Source organism: Rhamphochromis sp. 'chilingali', assembly GCF_963969265.1.
Source record: "Rhamphochromis sp. 'chilingali' genome assembly, chromosome: 15".
NCBI lineage: Eukaryota > Metazoa > Chordata > Actinopteri > Cichliformes > Cichlidae > Rhamphochromis > Rhamphochromis sp. 'chilingali'.
The window spans coordinates 11,361,384-11,367,489 of record NC_137942.1 but is presented as its reverse complement, the minus strand read 5'-3'; positions in this window follow the sequence as shown (position 1 = coordinate 11,367,489).

Genomic DNA, 6,106 nt, shown 5'->3' with positions numbered 1-6,106 from the left:
TCGCTCTCTCTCTCTCTCCCCTTCTGTCTATCTTTCGATCCCAGCCCCCCCCCCCCCCCCCCCCCCCCACCCCGCGCGCGCACACACACACACACACCAACTGTAGTATTGTCTTTTTTTTTTCTTTTTTCTTTTTTTTTACATACTAAGCTATTGGAGGCAGTACAACGATGATCAGGACTTCTTGCAGCAGTTCAATGAGGTCTGGACTAAAACTATAAACAGTAGAGAACTTTCCTGGCATGTTTGACATTTTGTACTGACAGACCTTACACAACTGCAACTGTGCGAATAACCCCTTCAATTTTGAAATCAACACTATCTTCTGAAAAGTGTTAATCTATGATTTTGTTTCTCCTAAAGGTCCTAGACAAACACGGGACTGTATTTTTACAGACATAAGGAGGCTGGTGGACTTTACACAGTCTATATGTTTTCTTTTTCTTTTCTTTCTTTTTTTCCTTTTTTGCATCCTGATAGTATTCCATAAAACAGGCTGATGCACTTTGGGATTAAGTATAGTGCTCTGGTACTATATATAAATGCATAAATGCATGCACTCCAAATCAAATATTTGTTCCACATCCAAATCGTAAACAACAAAATGTAAAACTCCCACATTACGTGCATTAAGATGGAGTCTCTGTAATATGGCAGCAGACCATAATGTGTCTAATCATGTGCAAACTTACTTGTTTGTTTTTGTGTTTAGAGTTGATGAACTGTAGATAAGACAGTGAATAGTGTTTACATGGTAGCACACCGATAGACAGTAGGCATTCCTGTTATGCCTTTGGCCAGCGTAATGAACTGAGCTCTCACTCTCATTGCAGCTCTCTCAATTTAGCCAGCATCTCTTCAGTCTATGGCAGTGCACTCATTTTCTGCAGCCAGTGTATAGTACCTCAGTTGTTCTTTTGCACAGAGTGGAGCTGGTTGCTTGCAGAGACAATAGCCTTGATTTGAATCATAAAAGCAGTCCAGCATTATGACACAGTTTCTCTCTGCAGGGGAGGGTACCACACTAATATTCAAGCACACTGCCCTACACCACCATCTCCCCCTCGTCATCACCCTACTCCTGCTTCTGATCTTGAATAAATTACAGGAATTGGTAGAGCCATGAGTGTAGCATAGTGGTTTGGAGTGAAATTTGTGAGCTGCAGTGTGACGTAATCTATAGGGGGTCAGTCAAAAGACCTTGTTAAGCCTCACAGACACCTGCTTCATTAGGCAACGACCGTGGGATGAAAGTTTGGCAGTTCAAAGTTTTCAATAGCTGGATTCAGCGTTTTGTACACAATGGCTTAGTCTTATATTCTTAATTAGCACATAGACATTGTTTTAACCGGCTGAAATTCCCCTTTTGAAACTCCCCCAATTATCCAGTATTACAACTGTTAATTTATATTTCTGGCTGAGCCTCCAGCAACAAGAGCAAACTAGATAGAAAAACAGAGGAAAGTGTAACGGAGTTCATATATTTTTCAAGTGGGTGTAATAACCTGTGTTTTTATGTTTTCATCTGGCTGTGAAATGTTTCTTTCAACTCTACAGTTGTAGTAGACAGACTCCCAACTTACTATGCCAGGTGTTGACAGTATTTTGACTGGCTTCCAGTTGGAAGAAATCCCAGGGAGAGATTTTTCATTGTGCTCAGGGTCAGGCAGTTGTATTTACAGTTTGCTGCTATCTGTGAACTCAGAGTCTACAAATGCCTCATGTACTTCACTATGCTGAAAAACTGAGGGACTTCTTTCCCATGAAATTAGCTGTTGGCTTCTTAATACCTAATAATACTTTCACTACAAAACATAATGTGGTGAGTTGGTTACCTATCAAAATAATACTTGAATAAAATAAAACAATGAATAATTACTAAATATTTTAACGTGATCTAAGTTGAAGATCATAATCTTTTTTGTTTCCTTGAAGAACACACAACTAGTTATAATAACTCTTAACAACACAAACACTTAATTTAATAGAAAAATGTGCAACAATTGCTTTTATTATTCTAATGATTTTCAAGTATTTCGTCTTTCATTGAAAATTAATTGATATGGAGTTTAGACCTGCCTTAGCCAACTTTGAAGGAGAGTTGTGTTAAAATGGTTTGTTTGAGAAGATTACAATAAACACCACTTCAGTTCCGAAAACAAAGACACTCTCTCACTGATCCCATTAATGGAGAAATGGATGTCCCAGTTCTTCCTTCTGGAAATATGAACGACCCTTTATTGTTTTAAAGATGAAAGAGAAAATGGAACTTTTATTTGAACAACAATTTTAATGAATTCTAGCTCATCCTAGACCCTTTTCTTGTCGTGTCGGTGTCACACTCCGCCTCTCTACTCAAGCACACACATGCACAAAGGCACTCATAAACAGAACAAACAACTCAGTGTTTTTGTTTGTATTCGGTAGAAATTGTGAGAGTGGAAACCCTGGTGACAAAGTTCTCGCACAGGACTCAGGGGGAATCTCCAATCACACAAACAAAGATGTGACAGGTCAAGATTTATAACTTTGTTCTCTGTTGGCGAAAGAGCGAGATTTCTCTTTGAACTGTGTTAGCACTGCTTATAGTTAATAAAGCTAAATCTGAAGAATCAGCAGTAATACACTTAATTAGGAGAAATTAATATACACATTTATTTTAAAACCAATCTTTAGTGGCATATTTCTGCTTTTGTATACTCAGCTGTACAAAGTATTGAGTAATTCCTCCCTTTGAGCATTTAAGAACCTTGGATACCTGGAACTATTGTGACACACACTGCCAACAGAGAAGCCTTTATTCACAATTACATATGAATAATACTGTTCGTTTGCAGTGTCAGCTGACCAAATGTAGCTAAGTGAAGACCACCCGTACGCAAAAAGCAAAAAGATATGCTCACGTTATCTATTAGTTTGACGTGCAAAATGAATATTTATTGAAATGATTTTTTTTTTTTTTTAAAAAGCAAACACACAAAACAGTATCTTTCATTGTATTTCTTTGTTCTCCAGTAAGAAACTAATTTGGACATGTAAGCTGATACATAATGTCTATGGACAGCTACAGTAATGACATCAATAGAAGTTAACAGCAGTCAGTGAAGAAAAGAGGTCTTGGAAGACTTACGCTCAAGAACCACCGCGCTGCACAAAGTTGGAAAGCAACCTGAGCTACAAATGATACGATCAGATGATTTTGCATATTTGCCACACTCCTTTAACATCTCTGTGGATGGTTGCACAGACAACAAAAATATTCCTGTGCTGGCGTTGACCAAAAAACCTTCCGCAACATTGTTAGGATGAACAGTTTTAAAAGATCAGTTAGCACTACATAAGGCATTAAAAGACAAATGCATACTAACAGGAAGACATGCTAAAAGCTGACAAGTGACTCAAAGATGAAAAATACATGACATAGAAGCAAAGTTAAAAAGACATACTATACTTTCAGCCAAAAAAAAAAACAACCCCAAATTTGAGTGATCAGTCAGTTTAGGCAATCGAATCCAGTAGTAAAGATTGAGCCTAAAAATTAGATAGACAAAGGTAGGTGAAGTCACACACACGAAGATGGTAACACAAGAAGTGCAATGCAGGAACGTTTGAGACATGGCATAAAAACAATTACAATAGACATAGGTGACACACTGGGGCGGGGCAGGTAATGATAGATAAAGCACGAGGGCAGGAAGTGGAGAATTTTATGTGAGATACTCATTATATATACAAAATTAAATTAAATTGGTAATGAAGTTCTTCTTTTGCTCTTCCCCCTCCACCAACTAAACAAACAAAAAAGTTTTCATCAGTCATCAAAAGCAAGGGTCACTTTTGGTCAGTGGGTGTATTCAGTGAAGGTTTAAATGATCAAATGTTTGTCTATATTTCTGCTTTGCCTTTCGACAGTTTTTAACGTGGTCAGCTACCATCATCCTTTCATACTCGGTGGCCATTCATGACAAGCACACTCCATGTGATAGGAGTGCTAACAGGCAGTGTGTGTGGACACAGGGGACGTGATGACTTTACCACCCAGACCAGACTGATTTATGTGGGAAAAGCCCAAAGAGCACCCACAAAGAGTGTGGGGAGGATTAGAAACCCCTCTACAAAACTGGTCACGGCCAATCAGCAGCTGAGACCCCCTACAGACAGACGTCGGGGCCAATTGTAGTACAGGATTCAGGCTTTTGATCTGAATCTTGATTTTATTATTGCTTGATAATTGCATGATATCTTTATCTGTAAGGGTTACTTCATCTTAAACTTGAGCTGGCTTCTGAAGATTAAAGAGACACTTGAGACAGGCAGTGTTTATGAAGACAGTAATAAAACTCTGGATTTCCTTTAGTTTTCCAGGATTCTGCGCTACTTTATAGCTCTGCCATTTTTAATTTGTTGTATCAGATTTTTAGCACAGGAAGAAATCAGCCAAGTACTCCCATTCTGTGCTAATATCCCGGGAGTTATTCTGACTTCTATATTACTTGTAATCTAGTTACATAATAACAGTCATTTATATTTTTTCTTCTTTTTTATATTGATTGCCATTGTGTTCTCATGTCAAAATGTTTAGCTCCCTCCCTTAATCTAATGTATTTCAAACATTTTCACAACCACTTGGTTTTGTTTTTTGGCTCTCTCCATATACAAGACATCTTGCTTGCTTACATTACACGCCTCTAGTCCACGATTTAATAATTTTCCAACAACCACTCATAAAAAAAGAGGTTATTCCCTGTGTCCTCTTTCACCCTGATTCTATTCTTCTTATTCCTTCCACCCACTCTCTGACATATGCACACAGAGTGGCTTAAAGGTTGGAGCTTTTTGCCTAAAGTAAACATACGTCAATGATGGATCTTTCACTGGATTGTGGGAAAAAGTGTTTGACTTTCACACAAGCTCTCTAAACGGCTATTAAATCCCGTATGTGTACACATGTTTTGTTTCTGCAGAGAACAGGACAGACAGAAAGAACGAAGGAGAATTTTTACTTATGGTAGTCTTTTGTTCTCTGAAACACATGTTTCTTTGTAAAATTGTTCTCCAGTAGGACAAAACACAGAGAACTTATAGGATTTGTCTGAATAATATCTTCCAAGATCAGGATTCTTTGTCACTAATCATAATAAGAGAGTTTTTGTCCCTTTCCTGTCTCTGTAGGCATTTACATCCACACAGCAGTCTGCAATAGATACTGATGTGGAGGAATGTGTTTCAGACGTAGCTGGAGACTGACCAGCTGGAGGAATTCGGAGCACTATGACTGCGCTTCCGTGTGAAATAGCTACTTAAGACCACTGTGAGCAGCTGCTGGACAGTGTCCCCCTTCCCCTTCCTTCTTCCCCCCTCTCTTAACCCCCTCTTCCAGATCCTTTCTCCCTCCATGAGGCTGTAAATCTTAAAGAAGAACGGAGGTGTTGGGGACTTGCTGAAAGGGTTCCAGGGATGATCGTGGGGTTTAGTGCAAAAGGTCAGGTCTGTATTAGTGAGCCCTGGTGCCGAGACTTTGGGCTGATATCCACTGATGACCTGACACACACGACCAGAGCACTGTCCACCATGAATCTTCACTCTGTTGTCAGGATTTATTGATCTGGTGCAAGGAAGAGGGCACTGAAGGCCTGCTGCAACAAGTGGGATTATCTTAACGAAAGGCTGAGGGTCATTTCAGCCATTTTACAAAACCATGTTCAAATCCATGTAATCTGACAAGTAAAGCAGAAAATAACCTGAGTTTTTATGCAGAATCGATGTGGTGACAGCCTTGAAAAGTGTTTCGTGTGGCATATGCTGCGACAAATATGTCAAATAAAAGACATATTGAGAAAAATGACTGAATTATAACTGCAACTGATCCCACATTAGCCTCTGAAAACCAGAAGAGAAAGACGTGGAGGGGTCCCCTGGTCTCTGTTCATCCTCTATCCCTCCTGAGTCAATTGTTGGGGAAGCATGGTGTCAACCCTGCGCCATCAATCACCTCCTTTCAGAGGAGGGCAGACAAGGCGGGGACCCGCCCCCCAGGACAGGGGGGTGGAAGTTCTCATGCCCTCCCCGCCTCCTGAAGCCCTGCGCCCCTACAGACAGAACTCCG